Raw genomic sequence first — 27781 nt, forward strand, 5'->3', positions numbered from 1 at the left:
GCCGTAACGAGAGTGGGGCGCTGTCCGGTGGCGGGGGTTCAAGTGAGACCAATGGGGGGGACTTTATGAGGTTTTACTAGTCGAGGAGGTTTGGGTGTGGCACGAGCGACTGGGAGGATGGGTGGGAGACGACTTCGGACGGAGTGGGCCAGGAACGGGGATTGTCACAGTTTTGAAAAGTTGAGGGGGGACAGGGTTCCTTGGCAAGGGCAGCCCGGGAAGTTGTTGACGCGGACAGTGAGGGGTTAGGAGTTCTTTTTTCGGGCGTCAGGACCTAGGGGAGGAGGCGACGTCTCATGGGAGGGCTCGGGAGGTCAAGGGAGATGGAGGGAGGAATTGTGGCGGTGGATGTTGGGGGAGATGTTTGTGTGTCAGATGCAGCGGATAGGGAGTGATTAATGGCAGTGATTTTGTCAGAGAAAAACTGGAGGAATGAACTGCATGTGGAAGTGGATGAAGAGAGGGTGTCAGCACGGGGTTTGAGGAGCTTGTTGACGGTGGAGAAGAGGGTCCTGGGGTTACGGGAGGGGTCGATGAAGATGGTGGAGAGGTAAGCAGATTTTGCGGCATTGAGGGCGTCTCTGTAGGTAGTGAGATGGAGTTTGTAGGAATCATGGTGAACTGTGAGGGATGATTTCATGGTTAGGCGTTCAAGCTGGCGGCCGGTTTGCTTCAGTTTACGGAGTGCAGGGGTGCACCAGGGTGAGGAGGTTTTAAAAGTGACATTTTTCCTTTTGAGGGGGGCCAAGCTATTGAGGGAGGCGAGTAGGGTTGAATTAAGGTGGTTGAGTGGATCATCGGGTGAGCTGAGGTTCGAGTCCAGGGGGAGAGTAGAGGATAGCAGGTCGGAGAGGTGCTGGGGATCAACAGAGCGTAAATTACGGAAAGTGATGTTCCTGGATGGGGGGGGGCGGCGGACGGGGGAGGCGGTGGTGAACTGTATGAGTTTGTGGTCAGAGAGGGAAAAGGGGCAGGGGTGGAGGTCGAGTACTGTGAGGTTGGTGCTGTATGGCGCTGGAAGCAGTGGCCGTTTCTCAATCTCGAGGATACTGGCTTCCAAGCCAATATTTCAAGGATGCTACGTCATCGAGTGCCGCCGAAGGACTGTTCCAATCTCCAGCATATTTGGAATTCCACCGAGGCCGGGTCCTTGGTTTTGGGGGAAATTTCGAGGCTGCACATTGGTAGACTTCGCGTCCTTAAAATCCCCACAATCAGTGGCGGCCGGCCCATAGGGGCGCTAGAGGCGCTGCTCCCCCTCTTCCCACATGTTTGATTGTCATTCAAAATTAAAAAATAAATACAAATATCTAAAAAAAAAGTATTTAAAAAAAAAATGTTTTAATGAACAAGGTAAATATGATATAGTTGGTATCAGTAGAATGGATAATCTACAATAAAATCTCGTTTAAAATTGTGTTACGATGTCTAAAGTTACTGATAAGTCACATGTTTCCTGCCTGGCCGCAGCGGGTATCATTACCCTCTCTCGTCTGGGCGCTAAGAAAGGAGCCCTCAGCCAGTGCAGCAGCATCCAACACATTGCTGACTGTTGCTATCTGTAAACTATGCCGCCAAAACATAATTTCAGCCAATCAGCGTCGTCAGATCTGATGGTCATTGGGCGCCGATTTCCGCGCCCAATGCAGTCTGTGAGTTGTTTGGACTTGTGTCCAAGGTGACGCTACAGTACTTGATGAGGATGGCTGCGTCTGCAGGTGGAGACTCCGGGTGCTAGTGGATCGCCGGAGCTGTAGATTAACATTTAAATGGTTATTGTAGTTTTAATTGCAATGCCTGTAGCACCATGGAGCATATGTGTGGGCTGGACCTGTATTTTACAGGAATGGAGTGAGCGGAGGGTCGAGTTGTCGATTCTTGTTCAGTTTCCCCCCCCCCTCTAACATCACCAGAAGTCATAATTTAAGGGGTCATTTCTCAAAATGTTCTTCCGGGGGAGCATCCCCCCGGACCCCCCTAATATGGTTTGTTCACCATTTCCATAGCCCCATCAAAACTATTTTCCACCAGCCGCCACTGCATACTTCCAATGCTGTCGTTGTGTTTTGGCAGCATCCTCTGGCACAAGATTGGTCGTTATACCTACAGGTTATGGCCTTGAATTGAGGGTTCCTGGCCTGAAACATGCTCTCTCTCATCTGTCAGAGATACGCTTTCCTGAGCTCACAAGTGTCTGAATCCTCACCTCCTGGCCAGACTTGAGCAGTGTCTGAGGCGCAGCAGAGCATGATGTAGACCCTCTCTGAAGACTGTGGAGAATTTGTTGTTGCAGTAGATTGATGAGGTTTATTTAGAGAGTAGCACCGTGGAGGCCAGGAAACAGAGAGAGAAACACCAAGATAGAGAAGGAGGGAGAAGAAATAAGGGAATTAGTTGCTTTATTTAAGAAGCGTAGGAGAATGGGAAGACAAGAGATGTGAAAGAAAGGATGGGTAAGCCTTAACATGGGCAAAAGCACTGGCAGCGTCTTTAAAATGTTGCTAGGCAACTAATTCAATTACATTAGCTATTTGCAGTGAAAGACAAGCATTAAGCAACTGTTTCTTATGGAACACAGAAAGCCACCAACTTATTGGTATTCTTTTTTGGTGAAACAAATGGGTAAATCTCTACTTGCTTCCCTGCCTACCCCAAAAAGAAGCTAGTACCGTCTGCCCATATTCTGCTCATGCACACTGTGTGTATCAAACACTGTGAGCTGAATTTGAGAAACAAATATGATGCATCTGTCTGGTGCACAAAATATCTCAAAAACATTGAATTAATTAAAATAATGTCTGCTAATTCTTCATGGTTCCTAAAAAGACACATCACTTCGATTAAACTGTGCCCTGTGTGATTAAGCAGGCATTATCTTTCTCCAGTCATACCCACACCCTCCCACATTTAGGGAGACTTTCTTGAGCATATTTACACTCATCCTTCTGTTTGTTGGGGACCTGCAGATGGTGAACGTCAGTTTCTCTCAGAGAGTTTCTTTTTAGCTGTGAAGGAACAGGCCCAATCTCGACCAGGTTCTTTTTTTAAAAACTCAATCATAACACACACTGAGCAGTTGTCAGCTCTCAGACTCCCAGATGGATGAAGCTGCGAGCGTTTCCACCATCTACAGCTTTTTCAAGTATTCTAATGCCAGTGTACTTTATAACTTTTTGTAAGCGTATAGCTGTTTATTTCACTGCATACTGCTCTCTGTAGGATATCAGGGTCTTGAAGATAAGTCATTTTTTCCTTATACTGTTTTCCAATAAAGAACAATTCCAGATTATAAACAAGTGGGCTTTTTTTGGTTTTGACCACAAGAGCAATCTGTTAGGTTTACATTATTCTTGCCAACTTAATTACTGATACATCACTTTGATCTTGCAACATACACAAGCAGTCAGACATTCAGACTCGGTTGAAAACAAGAAGTCAAGCCAAGTACTAAACCCCTATATTAAAGCCAAAACTGTGAGTTATCAAGGGGTCCATAATGATCCCTGATTCTTCTTCCAGATAAGTTCTTCCAATAAAAATGAAAATACTGAACATGAGTTATTGTAGCTTTTTAAGCAACATGTTCTTTAATTTCCCTGAGTTCTACTTCAGTTGATCTCCTGGGGTTTGTTTCAAATATGTGAGCTTGTTTTGCAGTAAAAACATGATTTTATCTGTCTGGTGCTAACCTGATGTTTTTCCTTTTATGATGTTTTATCACTTTTATTCCCTGCAGTTCATCACAGAGAGCAATGTTAATATACGCAGCATTTGCATAAAGGTTATATATATATTTTTGATGATATGTTGCTGCACTTTTAGGGCTTTTCATGCATTTGCACGGAATAAAACTCTCTCTCTGTGTTAATATTGCATCATTTGCCCCATTATTCTCATTGAACCACAGGATGGGGAGATAGAAAAGGGAAAAGAAGGAGCGAGAGGGGAGTCATTGGAGTACATACATTATTTATCATATCCTACAGTGAAGAAGACAGCGCTGCGAGTGGGAATGAGAGCGGCCAGCAGTGCACCGAGGTGAATGCAGTGAATGCTAATGAAGGAGCCGCATCTGCTGGAAGGTGCATCTGATTAAAATCATAAGTCATGGTGAACACAGCACAGGGGGGTTATCAGCAAAAACACACAGAAAGTAAGGGACGCCACATTGGGAAATAAAAGATACGTTTTGGGGGTATTTTTGGAGCTGTTGGAGATAAAAGACCTGATTGCTGATAAAAGAGCTGAGTCATTGATGTCGAGGAAGTAAGATAACACGTTTAATGGTCGTTTCTAAAATGTCTTAAAGAATCTTCAAGTTATTCCTTAGTTGGTTTTGCCTTTAGAGTTTTCTTCAAGCTGATGAGGTTTGGATCTACTGTATAATTTATGTTTTTTGTCACGGCTTAACACCGACACATTTGCATAGACAAGGTTAAGTGATTCTATGTGGGTAGTATCCCTCCACTGCTTTGGGATTTTAAGCTGCACACACTCTACCACATATATTTTCTGCACACAGTTAGTCTGTCAGAAATTGGGGACCTTTCCACAAGGATAATTAAGTTAACTCGATTTAAGTTGAATGAGTTCAGACAAGGACAGACCTCTTTCTGTGTGATTTAAGAGCCCTCTTTCCCAGGGGAACTGACGTAGGTGACATGATGGATTTATAGGATTTTCTAAATTATGCTTACTGATCCACTTCCTGCAACTTAAAAGGTTGGTTCACTCAAAAAAGGATATATCCATAAAACCTGCACACTATACCCAAATGCATAGGGATTTTTTACCTGACGTAAATGTGCTTATGCTGCTAAAAGCAAAAAGGTTTAGTATAATAGGTAATATGCATTACTAAAAACAACGTGTTTTTTTGTTATGTCAGTAAAATAACCCTTCAATTCAACCTATTAACCCTAACCCTTAGGGAAGTTTCACTTAACTAGCTAGATAATAATTAACCAACAAATCACATGCTGGAGTAACACAGTGGGCAGCCAATCGTAAGTGAATCACAATACACACAATATCAGGAGTAACTGACTATTTCCATAAAGGATATTATTGTTGTTTCTGAATGGTCTAAAAACGTTCCCCCTTTGGTGAAGCAGTTTATAACCTGACATGGGAAGACAAACAAAAGTTGTTGTAGAAAGACAGCTAAAAAGCAACAAAAGCTTCCTATATTATGCATTTTCTTCACTCAAATATATGCTCTGCAAACACAGCTAGCTTCCCAATAACAATATTGCTAATATATCCATCGGGAACTCAATGAAATTCTTATTTTTTGTTGAGAAGTGCGGCAAATAAATAAGACCATAAAGTGTAGGGAGGCTGTGAGAGTCAGTGTACCTAATGATTTATGAGGTGCTGGATTGTTTTAGACAATATTATGATTTGTGTGTTATAAACATCATATAAATATTTAATTTTGTGACATTTATCCTTAATACTTGTAAATGGACCCCAGTCGATAGCCCACATTTCTGGGTCATGATTTACCAGAGTTGAATGATTTGTGCAGATTGACTCCACCAACATGATTAAATCCAGTAATCAAAGCACTCTTATTCAATTGTATTGATTTTGTCACAGAATTAAAGGCTGGTGTGACTGTAGCTGTATATGGTGTTAACAAAGGTGAAGCCAAAATACGCACACAATTAATCTGACAAAATTGGTACAACCCAGGTGAAGATTAATTACAGCCCAGCGCCTGTGTGTAACTGCAGCCACTGTTGGAGCCGGACCACACCGCCATATGTACTCCACTTCCTGTTGAGCTGTCAGCGTTAATCCCCTGAGACTGGGGAGAGTCTGAGGGAGCAGATTCTAGATTGTGTTTACTGAGCATCCAAAGTGCCAAGCTACAGTACAGTTTAGGTGTCTTCTGACAAAAAACAGACTGCGTTGCTGATGATGATAACGACTGTGATGGCTAGGATGGTAAACATCAGCAGAATGGTAATGATTATCGCTGTCATCTGGTCTGGTTTATTTTAAATGATTTTTCCTCCAGTAGGCATGTCATGTTGTTCATTCCGTCATTAGTTTTACCCTACTAATAATGTCAGATTAAACATATTCCAATATTATAATAACAATTACTAATTATAATTATCAGAAATGCATAAATGTACCCAGTCTGCATATATACAGGTAATGCCACCTAGTTGTTCCTCATATTTCAAGAGATATGAATATTTTAAGATTTTCTGTCAATTTTGTCACGCTGTTGCATGGGGGATTGGGGGAGGGGCCTCAGGGCCCTGCAGACTCAGCATGCCGCCCGCAGTGGGCCTCTACTAAGTGACTGCAGTTCACTTTCACATTATAATGAAGTTAGAGTGCACTGCAGTGTTTTATGGACTTCTCATACAAACATACAAACCTACTTCCATCACTTTAATATCCTATAAGAGACTTATTTTGGTGAAAAAAAAGAAATCTCTTTACTTAATTTGAACAGCATATTGCTGAACATTTGCAATGTGAGTATTGTCTCTAAGGTGAATAATAAACATCCACACTTACATGTATATTTCTTGGTTGACAGATTTCCGGAGCTCTTACTGACAGGGTAACTGCAAATATCTGCCATGTTTAGAGTTTCCTGCAGAACACAAAACTGCCTTTGCAAAACATTCAGGTTTCATGAGAGCAGCAGCTTCTATTGTGTGTGAAAACCACCTGATGACAACACCTTTTTTACTTTGTACATATTTTTAAGGTAACCCTTTTCTGTCCTATCATTTTTTATTTATAATTTCTTGGTTTCTTTTAGGCTTTTACTATTTTTACTTCACTTTACTATTCAGACTATTAAGGCAAGTAAAAAGTAAAAAAGTAATCTGAATATCAAAAAGCAAACACGTGTAATCCAAATGTCCAGTATGTCCTCATATGCTTTCCTAAGTGGCATATCTTGTTTTACTATAAAACTTGGATATTTTTCCCCCCTGTTTTTAAGTTTTTCTTATTTTATCTTTGTTCTGCATGCTGTTTTCCACTATCAGAATAAGGTCTTGTTTTGTCCCCTTCTCTCCATAGTTTGTTTCTGTAACAGTAGAACAGAAAGGGGGGCATGGCTACTTGTCCAACGTCAGCGGAAGAGTTTTTCTGCAAAGCCGTGTTAAAATCTGCCTCCAAGCTACAGCAGAGGCACTTTGTCAGACAGAGCTTTGCACTGAGTAAAAGCGAGCGTCTCCCTGCTGCTACATGAAAACATTATCTGGTAATCTCTGCCCGTTGGCACAGACAGTTATTCATGAGCACTTAATACTCTTTTGGATCACCCTCCTGCTGGCTTTTCTTTTTGTTATTCCCAGAGTACAAATGTGAATTGACTGCTGGCTGGGGTGATTGTATTTTTGATGGCTGCTATTAAACAGTTAAAAGGAACCCATTTTCAAATGGCTTTGTATCGTTCCAATGTATGAGGAAATTAATAAGCCTGGAGCACCCAACTCACCCGGCAACAAAAACACAAAATGCGACAGTCCTATACATTATCCAGGGTGTATTGAAAAGCAAAACGGCAACCACCATGAGTAGAAAAGTACGAAAACACAAAAAAGTGAATTCCAAACATTTTTCAGATGTTCTGTTTGGCACAAAAGCATTGGAGTAAAGGTGACTTATCTTTTGAAGTTCCCCCCTAACGGAATTTCCACAGCAAACTGTCAATCATTAAGACATGATTTTGCAAAACATCAGATTTGTTTTTCTTTAACAAGTCATGGCCAAGGATGTTATCATGTAACACCAGCGAACTCAGCTTGTAGGAACCTAAACAAATCCTTAATTTGCATTCCTTGGCATGTGCCATGCAAATATGCAGCAGTAATGTATTCCCTTTGGATGGCAGCACATTTGACTCATTACTTTTGTCCGGGGGTCGGCAGTTATGCTGAGCCATTAGGCTTTAGGAAACAGCAAATACAAGCCGAGCCATTATGTTTTCATTGTGTTGGCAGATTCTAGCGGAGGGAGCAGTCCTCCAGCAGGCAGGCCTCTGCTGTCACTGTCTTCTCTAGAAATGGCACTTATCCAAGGAGGGGAGCTGAACCACCGTCTTCACCAGAATGACATTTCCAACCAGACCTCCTCCTCTTGCTCCCTCACTGTTATCTGTCCTGTCATATGTTTACCTCTGCATGAGATTTACCTTTGCTTGCTATTGTTCTGGAAGGTTCCAGGCTGCACTGGCTCTCTGAGGCAGGCTGTAATTCAACAAGACTCTCCCCACAGTTTCCCCTTCCACAGTGATTCATTTACTGTCTAATATTTACTCCATCAGAGGCAGCTGCTGCCAGTGAGGAAGATTTACTGTAGATTTAAAGTCCCTCTCCGCTAGCATTTCTCAGGCCAATTCTCTCTAATGACACACACACTGTCTTCAACAAATCAACTTTTTACAGGCTAACACAGATCACACTAAAGTTATGGGCCCTAGCAGTCCCGCCCCCTTTCCTCTGTTCCACTATCTTCTGTAATTCAATGTACTTTTTCATAGTGAATTTCTGTCATCCATCTTAATGAAAAGTCGGAACCTGTCCATGCCCATAATTCAAGATGAATGAGTATCTACTTCTGTAACAACAGCAAAAATATTAACAACTAATAAGCAAGTTATTCTTGTATCTATAGAGAAATTGGCCAATGTATTACAAATCCCCCACTGACCTTAAAACAAGGCATTCCATAAAAGGTTAATGAAACTTCTGTAGCTTGATATATAGGGGCTTGAAACACTTTTTAAGTAAAACGAATTTATTGTAATATGTAAAGTTGCCTGTGATTTGAGACTTTCTTTTGGCAGCTCTAATTAAAAAAAGATTACTAGACCAATTACATTTAGTCAAGTTTAATAATCTAATGGATATACAGTAGTTCTTGATAACATTATTAATCCATTGTTCAAGGTAAAACCCAATGAAAATGGATAAAGTGTTATATTGGTAATGAGCTGTATATATTTAACCATCAAAAACTTCTCCATGTTTAGTCTCATGCTGTTTAAATTCAGAGTGTGTTTTCAAACAATGCAGAAAAATAAATGCAAAGCTTTATGCCAGCTATTTATAACAGTTGGTGGTGAAGTGTCAAGAAACATAGCAACTTTTTGTAAAAGGTAAGAAGTCTAAACATGGAAGTAAACAATCCAAGTTTAAAAACTGTTCCAAAAGATTCTGCTTTACAAAAGCTTTATAAGGGAAGGAAATGTATTCAACGTGTTTAAAATGCCTGAGGATACAAAATGTGTGTTGTGAGAAACACTGAATGTGATTTGTTTGTTGTTGTACAAGAAAACACCTAGGGGTACCTTTTAAACCACACACTCTCTGGACAGCGCTGTAGTCTGGACAATGTTAGAGGCAAAACATTTTTGGCTCGCCTGGAAATGAGCTGAGTGAAGGGCATACAGTACCCAATTTAAAACGTTCTGACAATTAGCATGCTGTCTTTGTATTTCAATCAGCATGCTGCTAATCACTTCATCAAAGCCTTTACAGCATTAAATGTCTGCTTCAAGCAAGGGCAATAAAATCTCAGCTATCTCATTGGTGTGCCGAAAACAGCAAGTGAAACAGGATCCTTTAACTGCTCAAGTTATAATCTCTCATTAGGAGATCAAGGCGACGTAATTTTAATTAGTGTAGAATTTTTTTTTAATTAACCGATAAATCCTGATATAAGAGCCTGCACTAACTTTTATTCTGCCACTGAAATGTGCCGCCCGATCAGGACTAGCATTACCAGATATGTGCAACCCAAAATAAATATAAATAGGAGGTCTGCTCTTCAGCGAACGTCACATCGCTGCTTTATGAATCCCATCATTTCCTCGCCAAATGCCATTGTTTAGATCCTTTAACCCGGAGCGGCCTGCCGGGGATCCACAAGATCAGAGAGCCTCAGTGTTGGGATCACTTCTGTAGCTTTCTGATGCCGTAAGCGGAACATCAAGGACATCAAGAGGAGTCAAGGTGACTTACACCATGCCGCCGCCTCAGAAACATCCCTGCTGAGACGGAGAGAGTGACAAAATCTCATCGGTGTCCGGTGCTGACATCTCTTCTAAGAGCTCACATACTGTTGATGGCCCCCCTCCCCACAACAATTTAACTAAAGCAGTTGAGCCTCACCATGGTGATTACAGCCAGGCTCATCTAGATCAGTCTGCTTTTATCTAGCCCATGCTCCCAGACATCTGGCAGTGTGTTGAGGTGTCCTGGTCGAAGTGCTGGTGATTTTCTCACTGATGTACGCGATATTGTGGTTGCGACAACGTGTACAATCGTCTTGCTGAACCCACTGTGCCCATAGTCCAGTAGAGAAAGCTGTGTGAGTTAGAAAAAGTGTTATAATGTTGTAACCCTAGATCTATAAGCTAAGACAGAGCCCTCTACCTTGGCGCCCCTTCTCACACTCAATGAAGAGGGTGTAGAATAACACTTTGGGTTCTGCACGTATTTGGGTAGGCTCAATATGATTGGCTAGCAGCCTTTATACAAATATGATTGGGTGAATGCGTGGTTGTGATTGAAGAGTATTACCAGAAGAGTCCAACAGAGGGCTCAACTTGTGCTCCAAGAACAAGGGTTACAACATCGTGAGCTTTGTTTCCTCTTGCAGCTGAGTTACATTTTTTTGTTATTTTCCTTCCATTTCTCTAGCCTGCAGTATCACTCCCTAATGTTCTTTCCTCCTCTCCTTGAGGCCCATCATTGGAGGTAACAGCTTGTTGCTAATCACTTCGTCAAAGCCAGAGATGCGTGTAACAGCTTCCTGAAGTGAGGGCAATAACAAGATCACATTTATTCAGTAAACAAAAAAGGTGAAGACACATGCTGCTTAAGTGGGAGGCAGTGAGACAAATACATTTTTGTTTATTTCCATTCCTTCTCTTTTTCCATTACTGTAGATTTGATTGTTTCTCCCACTTGCTGTGCTTTGTGTATAGACCTTTAACAATTGATCTCTTGTGCCTGTTCAATTGAAACCACATAATTGCCATGAAGTACTGGTCCAAAATATAATGCCTGTAATACAGCACTTATTATTCAATAATGACAGTAATCAATATTTTTCGTATATTGAATAAAACAACATTTTGTTATGTGAAAACACAGTGGTAAATACAGAGAGAGTACCACTTACTCTGTAAAGCTTGAAGCTTGCTCAATGATTATTTTGTGCATTAACAACATTTTGAATGTATGTTGAGTACAGTGCCAATCCAGGTGGTTTTGGACAACTTTGCTTGGAGTCAAAACTTATTGTGGATAATCAGTATTCTTAACCAAACTGGAACAAAATCCTAGATAATTTAGATAAATGTACAACCATTTAAAAAAAAAAAGTATTTTGTGTCTTTTTATGATTTATTGTGTTTCTTTAATGCCTTTTGTTAATGCATTACAGTGGTATGTATACAGTAGCACTTTGTAATGCATCAAATGGTTCATTACGGATAGACCTGACTCTCATCTACTAGTACAATTGTTGCGTTTTTGTCTTAGAACTTTCATCAACCTTGTTTCAAGCAGCAGCAGGCAGCGTTTTTAAGCAAACAAGCCCTCCAAAACTCAAGGCCCACTTATTACCAAGCACAACAGATGAAGTTAAATTAAACAAATGTTTTGGTGGACTAAAACCGGGCAAAAAGAGGAGTGTGTTACGACTGAATAAACGGGTTTGAACTCAATTGCACGACTCACACAGGTTTTGACAAAAAAGGTTTTATTCAAACCAAAACTCCAAGACAGTGGGAAACAAAAACAAAATCACTTTTAACGAGGAAAAACAGTATCAAAACAAAGGCGCTCTTGATGAGGAAAAAACACTAACAAAGCAAAATCACTCCAATGAGGAAAAAACACTAGGAGCATGAATACCAGAATACTTAGACAAGACGTGGCTCAAAGCTCTGCTTGGGATTCTTTCTGGCATGATACGCTGGTAGACTGTCACAAGAAACTAAACAAACTGGCACAGGACAGAGGGAGACGAGGACAATAAATACACCAGGTAATGGGGAACAGGTGGAAACAATCAGGGGCGTGGTCAACAATCACAGGAGTGGGAGACACACAAGGAAGGGAGGTCAGAGTATCTGAAACGAGAGGAAAGATTACTATTCAAAATTAAAGGGGAAAATCACTAGACAAAGAGCAAAAAACTCTTAACTAAACTAACATAATTTGCGAGAGATGACAATATGTTACATTTTAAAAGCATATATTGCTATGTTTAGGACAAACAATGAAAGGCTGCTTTAATAGAACAAACTCTACAATATAAAAGTGGCAGATTTGCTTAATTAAACAGAGCAGACCTAGGCTGCATACCAACACAATTAGGAACTTGCTCACATCTTGCGATGTTGGTCTGAAGAGCTGAANCGAGAGGAAAGATTACTATTCAAAATTAAAGGGGAAAATCACTAGACAAAGACAAAAAAACACTTAACTAAACTAACATAATTTGCGAGAGATGACAGAGTGAATATTGATCACTTATCTGATGATGTTTCTCTCTTTGTCCTGGATGTACAAGTAGACATTTGTTTGCTAACATGTTGGGGCTGTGTGTTCTCTTCCGATCTACTGGACTAAACAAATTAAATTCACAGCGGTGTATCTCTAACTCATCTGGGAAAACCATAAACATTCACCTTCACTGTTATGCGCTACATGTTAGCCCAAGCAAATACAATCTTCCTGTTTTAAACCCTTGTTCGGTTCACTGTTTTACACACAGCTATCTGACTGGAGAAAGGTGATAGAAATGTGTTTCTTAATGCTGCTTATGAATAGAGAGACATCGATGGGAGGTTGATAATCAACATTTTCAAAAATGGTGTTGAAAAACAACACCATTTTTGAAAATGTTGAACTCAGTGTGTATAAAGAAACCAACGCTGCATATTAAATCGTTTTTTGGAGCACCAACATGTTCTTCTATAAAGCTATGTATTTTCCAAATGGCAAATGGAAGAACCACTTGAGCACTTCAGATCCCTTAAACTTGGAGCCAACACCTCCCACTTTTCACCGACCCACATACACACACACTCCCCTGCTAAAAGGTCACTTCTGTTATTAAAGGTTGTTTTTCACGTCAGTTCTACTTTATTAGCTAAGAAGGTGGTGTGTGACAGGGGAAATGGGAAGAAGCGCATCAACAAAGTTCATCTGTGTCTGCCTGCTGGAGGTCCTCGGTGGGAGCCCAATCCTCAGCGCCCTGACATCTCCATAATAGATGTCCTCTAAATGGCAACTGGAAACAGCAGGCCAACCTTTTCCTCGTCTAAGGTGCGGAGGGAGAGGGGGAAACGCAAGGTGGCTTATTGTTTTCCTATTCTCTAGCTGCAGAGAATGATTATAGATACTAGTGGCATATTTTCATGATGGATGGCACAGCCTAGGCGGGTGACTTGTCCTGCTGGTATTGTGCGCACGGTAATTAAATGACAAATTGTCAGCCAGGAAATGTGTATTTGTCCCTGGAGTTTTTTCTAATTTGTTACTGTTGGGTTATTGTCTGCGGGTGTGATGCAGGTGGATGTGTAAAGGAAAACAGCATTTTTATTTGTTGTCTTCATGGATGTATGTCAACTTATCCTTATCAAGAGTATGTTGAAAAAGGTGGATCATATGGACTCTAAATTGCTGTGTGATTTATGTTGTTCCCCATTCAAGTCTGTGAAACCTTAATGATACACAAACCCCTCAACATAATAAGCTCTGATTGCTTTCCGTAGTTAGCAGTGTGGATTGCAATCTGGGTGGCTGTGTTATTATTGTGCAATCAATTGCCTCTATCATTTGGTCAACTCCAGGAGAAAAATGTGATCCAGCATTGCTTCGAAAGCAGCAAATAAAATATAAAGTGCTCATTATTCAGAGAATCATCTGAATGCTAGCACAACAAAAGTCCCTTTGCATGAAACCCCCAGAATAAAGGCCTTTTCACATCAAGTTGGAAATAAAGACTGTGTGCAGTCTGTTAGAAAAGCAAAACAAAACAAAAACAAACAAGGCAAAGGTATGATTAATCTCACATTGTGACCATTTCTCGCCATGGTGCTGATAGCAGGAAACAGTGCCTCTCCTCATGGTGCAAAACCAGTTGTCAGGGTAGAGGTAGTTTATGAGTCCAGCAAACAAATGCATTTTGCAGATTTATTTTTATTTGCTTCTTTCTGTTATTTTTTTTGGGGGGTAGCATAATAAATATTGTATGTTGTATTTATTCTTTTTTGGGATAGAGAAATATGTAATTTCTTTCAGTTTTAGGGTTAGGGTTAGAGTTTGCTTGTTAATGGTAAATTACTACAAATATTTGCCCTAACGCATTGACACATATATCACATAAACAGTCCAGTCTAGAAAGGGGATATTACTCTCAGATTGAACCGCTCACTATCACAGACAAGTAGCCATCACTTAAAAGGTTCCAATCCAAAACAATTGGGAACCAGACCAAAAACATCCAACATGTTGTGATGATCTTTCAAAGCTCGGAGTGCGCTAAGGAGAAGTTTAGTTGTTATTCTCGCTGCCCCCAGGTAACACGCTCCGTGGCACAAATCAATCAAACTGATGAAGAGGGTCACCTGAAACCAGCTTTGCTGTAGTTGTACTGCAAGTGAAGAGATTAGTTTCAGCATGGTTTATTAGCTGCACCCACACACACTCGAGTGTCCCCAGGCCGGCAGCTTCTGTGGACGGCAGTATATGTCCAAAAGGGGATCCATTTATGCAGTGAATTAACTTAAATATAATGTATAGCATGGATCAATGTGACACCAAGACTCTTTGATAATAACACGTTTAACATATGCTACTCTCCACATACATTAACTCATTTATTTTAAATTAGAACATCTATTACATCCCAACAGCGTTCTTTGGAGATGTGCAATGAGCATTTCATTTTCTTTCCCTTCACCATCTCCCTTGCATCAGTGCACTTAAGTAAATCAATGTAATATCCTAACTATGTCAATTTCTTTCAACTCATTTAAATATTTCATTTTAGTGTACAACTGCAGCTTGACCCCAACACCTTGAATACCAACAACCTTATCATCTGCATAATATGCATTATCCTACCCTACAAATATTTCCAGCTTTTTCTTTCCTAATACATTTAGTTTCTCATCTTTTTGTAAATTGAACAACAAAATATTGTGCAGCATCAACACTAAAAAGTGCATTAGCCTAATTCTGTTATCCATAAATTACTCTTTTATTGGGTACACAGTAAACTATATGCTGTCATTTGTGAAAATCCTTTCACCAATGAAAGGCTAAGGGCTGCACTCTTTTGTCGAGTGCTAGTAATAGTGATCTATGTTTGAAATAAATCTGACCTTCTACTATTTAGTGCCGTCTGGAGAAGAGCTTTTTTCTCCCTCCTCCTCCCGCCAGGGGCTAAACTCCACTGGAGCTTCACATTCTGTTGCTGGAAAAATGGCATTGAAGCAGTTCATCATGGCAGGTTAACTAGCATCTCCCGCTTCACTGTGACACAAACTTCACACAGTTCAATACTTTACTGCGGCAGCAAATAGAACTCTGCAATAAACCAGAGAGTGACTTAAGGCTTGGCTGTCTGGCAGGAATGTTTATAAGATGAGAGTCCATGCCAAACCCAAAACAATGGGAAAAGGTCTAAGCTCAAATACGTTTGAAACTAAATTAATTGGAATTTGGGACATAATTATAAACAAAAATTATAAAAAGCGTCCGTGAAGGATATGTGAGACAGGACATAGGACATGCTGAATTTTAAATATTTCAAGTGAGTATCTCACTATCTCATTATTCCAGGCTTGCTCCTCCAATGTGAAATACCTCTTTTACTGTTCTCCCCCTTATTACTGCCTTATTCAGTGGATGAATGGTTTTCGTTAAACATAATTTCCAAACTTATCCGGAAGTGGTTCATATTGAAAATGTATAAATTAGCCAACACTTGGTGATGCATCTTGACTTGATGTTATTAGAGTTGCATGTAGAATGGTATGATCTGTTGATTACGCTTCATGTTCACCAGAAAACGAAACCGCGGTTAATGATGGATGAGTAGATCTTGGCTTTCATTAACGACCATTGTGATTTACAAAGGGGACTTCAAAATCTCATGCAGCCCTGTTCATTTTTGGAGTGGGTGCAAATAGAAACATTGCTGAATGTGAGGTACTGACTACCAGAGTAATTGTATCCATGACATGCTAGTTAAAATAGTATAGCATCTTTTGATCAGACAATTACTAAGCACTTGTCCTGAACCAGATGTATATGTTGGCACCATGCAGGGAGAAACAGAAGATAACTGAAATCAGCACAACACACAAAATAATTAAAATAAATTCAGCAATATGAGCTTGAGTGTGGAGAGGTTTGGGTACATAAACACTCTTCTGAGTACATGCTGCCAGTTTCCAAAAAATAAGAAAATAATTGTTGATGTGCCTTCATGCATAGAAAAATGTAATTAAGCCTTTACAAATTGCAAACCAACAGCAGTTCATCTGTTGGACATGATATGAATAAAAACAAACAACACACACAGAGATTCACATGTACTAACATGCACGCACGGCCGGATTGGCCAAGTTATAAAAGCAAAGGCAAGCTCTGGTTACAACCAGAGGAGTTCCACTTTATTCTCTGCTAAGAAACCAATTATTCCTTTATATATTTCCATAGAAAAACATTGGTTGCTGTTATATTATTTCTCTGAATGAATGGAGAGCGGTGTTTGGGCTATCAGTACCTTTTGAACAAATGGAAAAACAAAATGAAAATATATAAAACTGTGTGAGACAGTGTGAAAGTGAAAGTGAGCTTCAAACTGGTTGTCAAATTTGGTTGCTTGCTGGTTCATAAACATTTGCTTGTGGGGTTAGCTTTCTAACTACCGTACTGGTTCTCTATTTTGTACTTTGGTCTTTTTCTGTGTTGTGCAGAGGTGATTGTTTTCCAAGCTCCTCCCTTTACATAAATGTTTTTTTGACCCATGCAGAGGTTTAAGGGACAATTGTCTGAGCCATAAGTGTTAGCAATCGTGTTGGTTGCTTTGAGAACTGGCATATCAAACTCTGCTTTTATGGCTGACAAATGCTGTAAATTAAAAAAAAAAAACATCCTTTTTTATTCAAATGTTGAATTGAGGTAGCTGTTTGTTCTCTGAGTGTAAAAACAAAGCTTAAGACAATCACATTAAGCTCATCAAATAGTCAATATTTAATTATAAGCCAAAGCTGGATTTTCCTCGAGACTGCAGTCTGACCCTGACAGACAGGTGATGTGCTGCAAACTGAGATAAGCATCAGTCAAACACACAAACACTCTCGGCCAAACTCCAAAAAATCAATATCATCACCTTTTTGGAAATGATAAGAATAATCCGCGGATGGATCGACAGAAGCTTCAGGGGACCTTTTTGCCAACTGTGTGTGTGTGTGTGTGTGTGTGTGTGTGTGTGTGTGTGTGTGTGTGTGTGTGTGTGTGTGTGTGTGTGTGTGTGTGTGTTGTTTGGTCTTGCAGGTGACCTTGCCTGGAGCTCGGCTGACCTCTGCTCCTTCCTGCTGGGACATGGTTCTTGTCCAGACAATGGCCTGTAGACTGTTTTGGTATCCAGATGGCCACTGCTGCTCTGGGGCTCCATTTAAAAAAAGAAGAAAGAAAACTTTTGTTTTACCTTTTAGCTGAAGTTTTCAAACTGAAAGGCAATTTTATGATTCTTATAAGTTGTTGACAAGTAGCACAAGAGTTTTGGCAACTCGTGATGGCCAAGAAATAAGCCATTTTATTTGGAGTTCTGCTGATGTATATTTTAAAAGACCCAATATGGTCCCTTGGATATTTAATAGATATTTTGTTAAATTAATGCCTTGAAGAGAAAAAGAGAAAAGGACCAAAAATTCATCCCTCACTCACATTCAGCGTGCTCATTGTTCTGTCTCATTCAAAATTAAAACATCTATTCAAGGCTTTCATTTCCTGGTCAGGAAAACCTAAATATTTGAATTTGAAATTATTTTTCATGACTTCTTCAACATTACTGCATGCAAGATGTTTTACTAAAACAACATTTAGGTTTAACTCTGGTAAAAAAAAAACGTAAAGAAAGGTCTATTGTCTGATGTCAGTTTGATGAAAGTAATGATTATGCTGCTATCATATTTAATAATTTAAGATAGTAACCCTCAAAATCCATCAGCAGTTATTTTAAAGCCCTACAGGACTTCCAGGTTAATGAATAAAACAGTCATTAGTAATTAATGAAAGACCAATTGTTTTTGCTCTGATGAATATGTCTAATCCCCACGCGGTGATAGAAGAGGCAGTTAGTGCAGGCTTTGAATCTGCAGCTCCAGAGCAATAATTCAGTCTAGGTGGTGACAGGCACATATGTCCTCCCCCTGACTTTATTCACCAAATGTCCACACTTGTCATTTCTCAACAACCCAATCAAAGTTCCTATCACACTCTTTGGGAAAGATTCATAAATAGTTTTCTCTCCAATGCATCAGACCGACATTGAACGTTGATCTTCATAATTCACCGTCTGCTGAATCACACAGTATGAACTAAAAGATGAAATACATTTAACAGGCTGCCTTTGTCACCTGGCAGCAAGCAGCACCTCATCTTGTTACTCATCATAATTCAAATAAATGACATTATTACCTCCAGATCGTCACGACTACAGTCATTACAGTATCACAGAGACTGTATGGAGCAACACCATGGGACAGCCGCTGAAGAATTATGCATTTTAACCTCTCAGGCCTGGGTGATTTAATATCAAATCTCTGCATACATTACATGACAGTAGATGGGGTGTGGCTGTATATGATCTCAAAGCAAGACTAAATATTGATGCCTTCCATCTACCAAACAGGAGTGCCTTACAAAGGAAGTAAAGAAAGCAGCTGGTCATCCGCAAACAAAATAATACCAGTGGAATTAAAACAGGTAATGAGGAAACACACGCTCTCTTTTTTTTGTTTCATCTGTTTATCATGATGCATTGAGTAAGATCTATTTGTGAAGAGCTGGAGATCAATAATACAATTATGATGATGCGTTTCTAATGTCTCATGATGTCTCAGCTCATCTGCTTTGCTCTAGTGACACACACACACACACACACACACACACACACACACACACACACACACACACACACACACACACACACACGCACACACACACTTTCTGTGTCGAAATTAAAAACGGCTTTCTGTTGCTATACAAATCCCAGTATAGGTTGAATCATAAGGGTTTGCAGAAATGCAACGATAAATCTGAAAATAAATCAACAACTATTATGACCCTTTTTTAACAAAAAAGGCAAAAACTTTTCAGTTTCTTAAATATTTGTTAGGGTTATATAAACTAAACATTGATTAATTGAGAGCATTATTGCATGATTAGTGACGGAGATTATTTTAATACAATTCATAAGGAATATACAAAAAGTATCCTGGCATCCTGCTGCTGCCACTTACATTTTATAAATTGGACAGATACCATTAAGTTTAATTGGAAAATAATGAGTGCTTTGCCTTGGCTTGAGGCCAACTGCCTCACTTCAATAGCATGGCTGCGCTTGCTAGATAGATATCTAAAATGATTTGCTGGAGAGAAACGCTTAATAAATTACCCTGCCTGTCAATATGGTGATCAGTCACACCAAACAATGTGCTGAAAAGAAATTCTGCAAGACCACACAAACAGTAAATGTTTGGTTGAGGTCTCGAGTTGGAAGTGGCATGCCAGAGACAAAAAAATGACAATTAGCTGTAATTAATAATGTGTTGATGTAAATAAATACAAAAACAAACTTTCTGTAAATAAAGATGTTCTTATTTGGGTGGGCTGTTTATATTTGTCTGATCCAAACTGCTTTATTCAGGCTTCACTTACCCAAACAATTACAGCTTTTTGTTCAAATGTTAAGCATATCCTATGTTTACAACTTTCTTTGTTCATAGGTGCATTAATAAATAACGTAAAATGTCAAAATGCCACCATCTGTGAGAGGAGGATTGGTCGGTTGAACTTGGGTGCTAAGTGCTGCAACTCAATAATGGAGGTCAGAGATGTTGTCCTGTTTCCTACAAATAAGCACATTACTGACTAGTTTGGCAAATTCATCTTCAGACTGTCTCCATCAGTAAATGAAGTTTCAATAACAGAAACCTCAGAAGGTAGCTCGATGGTTAGGGTTAGGGATAGTTTTAGGGTTACAGTATATGGCAAAAAAACATTTAGGGGCAATTTGGCAATCAGGTCAAGTCAGGCCCATAGCCATGTTCACAAGTTGGGAAACCTTGATGACATCACCTGTCTCCACCATACACTATAAACTGTATATCTGTCAACGCATCCCAATCTTCCACTAGTCTCTTGCACGTGTAAATATGGTGGCTTTATCGTGGTATTTACGTCAGTCTAAGTATTTAGTTGACTTTTTTAAATGCTCTAGGGCAGTAAATCCCCAACTTTTGGGCTTGTGACAATTGGTGGGTATCTTTTACGGCTCAGATCATTCAATATGTATTTCAAATAATTGGTCTGCAATAGAATAGAATAGAATGGGAGGGATGGTCACACATACAGAGCATACAGCACACACAGTGAAATTTGGCCTCTGCATTTAACCCATCCTAGTACCAGGAGTAGTGGACAGCTATTGTACAGCGCCCAGGGAGCGAGGGGGGAAGGGGGGTGTCCGGTGCCTTGCTCAAGGGCACCACGACAGGGCAGGAGGTGAACTGGGACCTCTCCAAGTAGCAGTCCACACTCCATATTTTAGGTCTGATCGGGGACTTGAACCGGCAACCTACACCTCCCAGTCCTAGCCCCTACTGACTGAGCCACTGCCAGAACTACAATAAAAGACGACTAATTGTATTATCATTCAACATTGAAAGATATCTATTTCAAATGATCTACATATTGCTTTCTTTCCAATTTCTATCCAATTTAGTTTAACTTTATTTGTAGTATTCTCAAGACATGTCATATATGTACTGACCTAATACAACTCAATGCATTTCCCCTTGTTTCTAAGGTTTCTGAATTGTTTTGACCTATAACTCTTGCTATAAAGGCTGTTGAAGGGATGTCTCACTCTAAGGAGAGCAACTGTGTAAAAACAAACCTAATATCAGGTCAAAAGTTTTAACTAAATCCATCTTGGATAAATAAATTCCGCATCCAAACATTGTGATCTTTAGTGTTTTAATTTCTGCACAGTTTCCTGTGGCAACTTTATAAACTAAAAATATCTCTAGCATCTGTCAAACAGATTGTTTCAAAAGTACCACAGGGTGTAAATGTCTGCCCCTTCAACCTTGGAGCACATTTGTTCCTGTGAGTGAACACAACATTGTTCCCAAATTCACTCTTTTCGAAGTGACAATCCTTTGGATTCATTCCAATACGAGCGATTTTCACAATATATCCCAGCCCTCCTGGGAAATCTCGGCTCCAGCACCCACCAATTCCCTCCTCTCCCAGAGTCAAATGGGTTTCCGGCGATTGCAGGAAAGAAAATTGCGCCGTCTGAGCCCAGAGACATTTGCTGTAAATGCAGTTATCGACTTGATAGGACCCCTGTGATTATTTTGAAGTGGAATTACCCTGTTTTATCACAGAATGTACCTTCTGCCAATAGGTTTGACAATGCCTCCCATTAGGTTTCTGCCTCAAACTGATGTAGCGATTAGAGACAAATGGTAAGGTCCCATTTCCATGACCTGTGAGACAGAACGCACATACTAAAATGAAATTACTGGATAATTCCCCTTGCAATGATACAGAATACATTTGCATGCATCTTGAGTGCAATGAGCAAGGGGGTTCACAATACATCACGGTAACTTTTGATCCTCTCCACAGGTCTTAATGGTGCCTGAAATTATCAGATAAAAACTGTCTTAAATGAGAGCTCATTCATTTATAGAGATTGAAATTACTTCTAATGTGATTTAATTTGATTTTGGGATTTTTCATCCGACGCTTCTGTGTGTTTACTCATAATCACACAAGTGCCCCCCTGATTATTCCATCTTAAAACTTAAGCACTGCATTTAAAATGTTTCTCACTGTCTCATCTATAGTTTTCTAACCATTAAACATCCCTCTAGCAATACAGGAGCTAGCAGCCTTTATTATTTTCACAACAGACACAACACACTGTGCCTGAACGGAGTCCTTGGGATTCAGATCTGGGTGTGCTCTAGAACATAAAATAAGGTGTTTTCCAAACACTGCCGTGAAGCTACATCCAATTTAATGTTAAACATTTAAACATGGTCTGCATCAAAATAATAAGATGGATTTTTCATCAGGCAGATATCGATTCCTAGAGGTTGTAGGTTCCCATGACGAAGCAGAACGCAGTCTTTTTTTCACAACAAATTACACAAAAAACACACCCGTTCGCAATGTACTAGAATTGTAAGGGATGTGCTACTCATTATTTTCCGTGCTTTAATAAGCTGGCTTCATCCAAATTACCAAGGGAATTCAATGAAACATTTTGGGGATTTTTTAGTAAGTTAGAAAATATAACTTGTTTAGAACAATTATCAGTGAAAACGTCCACATATTAACAAGAACAGTTCCAAAACACCAACTATATCAGCCTGTTATTTCTTCCTGTATAAATATATTTTATGAACTTGTGTCTTTATTGAAGCCTGGTTTCCACTTCTCATCGATGGCTCCAAAAGTAACTTTGGATGTATAATTCGCACGGAGGATGCCGCTTCTCAGATATATTTATCTGCCATTATGCTGTAGTGACTGAATTCTTATAATCAAAATCTCATAACATTGTGTTTGTTCAAAACAAACAAAGAAACGCTGCCATGCCTGACAGTGCTGCCAACAAGGATTTAATCTCTGCTAATGCTAGAAATAATTAAATCAATAGTCCGCCGTCTGCGATAGGATCTCAAACTGTTTGTATAGAAGATCGACACTAGAGATGTCCTGATTTTCTGTCGTTTGTGTTCTGACAAATAATTAGCAAACAGTAAACAGACTGAAGATCGAACATAATGGCTGGGTAGGAAACCCCATAATGTTGTCCATTAAAATTGCTCAGAGAAGAAGAAACGATCTGACCTAATGACAAAAAAGAATGGAGTACAATTTGATCATGATAATAAGGATGTGCTGCTGCTGTTTACTGTATATCTTATCTCAATCTTGATAATTATACAAACAATAAAAAAAAAAGAATAATTAAACATTTAAAATCAATGTGAGTTTTACATTTTCAGTGGCAAAGGGACAAGTATAGTCAAAAACGTAGGTCTATTTTTCTATTCAGAGTTTGTTTACATTAAGACAAATAGAATAATTATTGTTATTTGTAATATAACACTTTGCAGTGACAAATATACAAAGTCTTGACTATTAACTGGTAGATATTGTTAGAAACTTGATATAAATGAATGCAAGCATGTGTTAACTGTTGCTTAGCAACAGGTGCTGAACATAGAGGAAAAACACTGGGAGAACCTGGCATAACATTTTAAAGTTGTAAAAGCAATAAAGCACAGGAAGTGCTGCACAGGGTCATTCACTTGGTGTTAGAGAGAACATCATGAACCTCCATTAAAAGTTAGTCAGAAAAAAAAGTGTTTTTACTCTTTGGAGTTTTAAAGTAAAGCTGGTTGCTTCATTCGTTTTATTTAACTGTTATGCTTAACTGTTATATTTTAAATCACTAAGATACTAAGAGGCATTTTCAAAGCAAACAAGTGTGTTGACTGAAGTTATAATAGTCTATTTCTCACTTAATAAATCACTGATTATTTTGGTGTCCATCCATGTCAATTTCCATTTTGATGAGAAAACATTGGTTAGTATTTCTGTGTAAGCTGCACGGTACGGGCTTCAGTACAGCAGGTTCACCTCATTTGAATTTAATGAGCTGTACAATAGGGATTCAGCCCTGTGTCCCTGCATTTAATCAATGCCCTCTTAGCTAATCTACATTTGCTAGTTTAACACCAGAAACATGATTGTTATCCTGAAACAACACTCATTTTAGTATATGATGGAATCTGAATAAGAATACTTTATTTTTGAAAGCTTCATGCCCTTCAGAACATATATGGTTTGAAAATGAAAGCATTTTTCTCAAACATTAGGGTTGCTTTTATTTGATAACCGAATGCGGTAGCCACCAGCAGCAATGAAGCTTTGAATGCATTTATCTGTGCCAAACCTCAGTATAAATAACCATAAATACAGTGAGCTGGAGAGGATGGAGGATTCATATGATCAACGCTGAGCTATAACATGATATTGTGGCGACAACGGGAGACAAACAGTTCTTCCTTGCTAACAGTCTATTGTTTAAGCTATACCCAGATGGACAGAAATTGAAAACTGACTTGTAGGAAGACAACAAAGTAGAAAGTATTGTCTTGATAAAGTATAAATATGAAGCTACTGTATGTCTAGGTTTGTGTGAACCAATAAGTGTGTGTTTATGCACATGTGTGTGTGTTTGTGTTTTACTAACCTTGTGGGGACACCTGTTTTTTTAAGTCCCCACCATGTCAATCATAAGGTAAAGGTTATGGTAATTCTCAAGGAAATTAAACTCAATGTAATTTCTCCTAAAGTGATGGAAACAAAAGTTTTTCTGTGTGTTTGTCAAACTGTTGTTGTCTTTTCATTAGATTTTCCTTGGATAAACAGTGTACGTTTGACTGAAGGCTCTGCATTTCTCTTCAGCGCCCAAAGTAAATGACTAAACAAAGCAGTTGTGACAGATGAAATGATCGCTGTGTCCTTGCCAAGTTCAATTTTAACTTCTCGGGTTGATGTTTCCTCCCACACCTGCCTCTGTTGTCATACATACTTTTCCCACAGAGCACTTTATGAAATGAGAACTAAGTCTGGAATGTAAATGATCTGTTGTGGAAATTACATTTTGCCTTGTGAAACATTTTCAGACAGCAAAGTATAAACACAAACTTAAATGATTAGCTAATGGTCAAAAGATTGGTTCTGCGTATTAAAAAACTTCGACTGGAGATCACATTTATTTGTATTGCATCCATACTGTTGCCCAATATAGTGGAAGAGTAACTGCACCTATATGCTTAAAAAATAAATAAAATAATGATTTAAATTATGGAAGATGTTTTGCTGCCGTTGCAAAAAATATTCCCTTTTTGCAAAACCTCCAAAATGCTGTTTGTGTTTGGAAAAAGGCCTAAACAAGCAAAACTCAAAACAATACCTGTGAATGTGTGGATAAGCTACAGTAACGTCAACGCAACTCACTTCGTGCTTCACTCAGAGGGACACTTTTCCCAGTTGGTACAATTGAGAACGCTAGGCTAGCTATTGACTAAAATATACAATATGTCAATTTCTGATTGCAGTGAGAGAAGAGACACTTTCTTGTAGCATTCTGTATAAATGAAAAGTGCACTTTGCTTTGATCCTCAAATCCAGAATCTTTATTATGATTTAAGTCACATGCTAGAAAAGGATGATGCTCTATTAAACACACAAATGTTTAAGAGGGTGAGGAAAGAATCATATTAGAGTTGGTTCCATCACCACCATTAACATAATGAACTGTCCACACCAAGTCTTTCAAGAAATGCTTTTATTTCCTCCATTTTATAGAAAGTTAATGTATTCACTTTATTTCGCATGTCCTTCTTACAAAAATACCAGTTGCAGCTAGGCATCAAGGTGTATTTCTGTTTCATAAGAATAATTATAATAAAACTAAGACAGCCGATAGAGATATAATCTATTGAGACTGTGGAACAAACAACCTGCTTTACGCAAACAATAATATTCCAAATATGTTGGGTTTTGTGCAATACTTTTTGCTTTTTTGTCCTCTGTCATTTATATTGGCACTGGAGAAATTGATTTGTATGACAGCCCTTACATCTGTACTGAAATTAAGAGTTTCTTTTGATTTTCTTTTCCCCCACAGTGAAAACAACATGAATCTAAGCTGAAATTCTGGTGCATGGACAAACGAGAAAACTCAGCTTCAGCCACTTTCTAAGCCTGCAGGGGATGTTTGTTCATACTCCAAAGATAGATTTTTGGGACAAAACGGTGTCACACCTCAGATAACACATGAAACATACAAGAAGAGACCAACACTGCCAGCTCACTGGCTCCCTGAGCGGAGATTAGACAGCTGTGGCCCCGAGTGAAAGAACAACAAAGGCAGAATCCTTTCAGCTTATCTTACTGGTGTGAAATTTGTCTTTGAGAACATCAGAAGAAACAATGAACAACAGATAACAGCCAGAGCATATCAGCACATTAACTCCCATAAATTACCCTTTGATGGATTTTACAGTTAAAAAAGGACCATTTAGGCATCCAACTTTGTGAGAAGACGGGAGTGCCACTTACAGTATGAGTTGAAATATATATTTTTCTTACAAAATAAATCTAAAACAATAAACAAAATAATAAGATATGTTAATAAATGACTTGCATCAGTGTCATATGGAAGTCATGATTGAGCTTAAAGTGTTGGAAGAATGTATGAGAGTCAGAAAATCAATTTTTTATTAGATTTAGTTTGATATAACTGGGCAGCTCCATTGGTATGGCTCTGGACTCGACCTCCACTTTAAGTGGAGTAAAGGTTGAGTGCTTAAGTTGAGGTGGAGGTCAAATGTTACCGTGTTATTTGTTCTCGTCCTTGTTGCTGTCAACACTTATTGTACATGCCGGACAACGGATGTGTGCTGAAGAATACCAAATATATATGATGTCAGTGAAGTCAGACAGTTCGGAGCTCAGTTAGCCTGTGGACATTATTCTTGCTCTCTTAAGATTACGGAATGATGTGCTGCAGTTTGGGTGATACTTTAAATGTTTTGCCTGTTAGGGTTGCAAATTGTTTTCCTATAATTCACGTTCAAAATAAAATATATGTTTTTATGAGTGTTGCAAGAAAAACAAGAATAATTTCAATATTTCTGCACTTATTTTTACTTGGTGGCCTTGCTCCAGACAGTGACTAACACGATAAGTCCATCAACGTACACAGTGACCCAACCCTGGTGCTGCGCCGTTGCCATGCCATGGATGTAATTTCCCATTACTGTTAGACGGCAGGGCTGTTAAAGCAGCAGTACATCAGTTATTATTCAGCTGATTATGAGCTGGTAATGAAAAGAGAAGGCCTGGCACACCTCTCATAAATCTTGCACAGAGCAAATCAAATCCCAGGAGGAGTGTTTGCCACCTTAGACATCACTGAAAGTGTCTTAATGGAGGGATTGTTCAGTCAGATTACAATTGCTGTAGTCATTGTTTAGGCCAGGGGTGGGGAACCTTTTTCCTCTCAAGGGCCATTTCAATTTTTTCAACATCCTCCGAGGGCCGTACAAATTATTGACCTCTGCTTAAAAATACTAAAATCACAGCCCATTCATTTCGCCTTTCTTTCATGCTGTGCACGGTGTGGCATGACCACCAAAACAGAAAGATTTGGACACAAGATGTGTGCAAATCTATTTAGTTTCCTATCCATGTGGAAATGATTTAACTGGGGGGGGAACCTAGCCTCTTCTAGGGGGGTCTGGGGGCATGCTCCCCCGGGAAGATTATTTTTTAAATGTTGAAGTTAAAAGCATCAATCTGGTGCACTTAGAGAGCAACATTAGGAGATCTATGGATACATCTCTCAACATCCATTATGAAACAGAACCGTAAGCAGATTT

The 27781-nt window shown here is 39.3% G+C and overlaps 1 pseudogene; it reads right to left on the minus strand.

Annotated features, from left to right (window-relative positions):
* Positions 1-274: 274 nt before the first annotated feature.
* The window catches only part of LOC104941111 (uncharacterized), a 40282-nt pseudogene continuing 12775 nt past the window's right edge, over positions 275-27781 (minus strand).

This window comes from Notothenia coriiceps, unplaced genomic scaffold, assembly GCF_000735185.1.
Source record: "Notothenia coriiceps isolate Sejong01 unplaced genomic scaffold, NC01 NC01_scaffold00003144, whole genome shotgun sequence".
Classification (NCBI taxonomy): domain Eukaryota; kingdom Metazoa; phylum Chordata; class Actinopteri; order Perciformes; family Nototheniidae; genus Notothenia; species Notothenia coriiceps.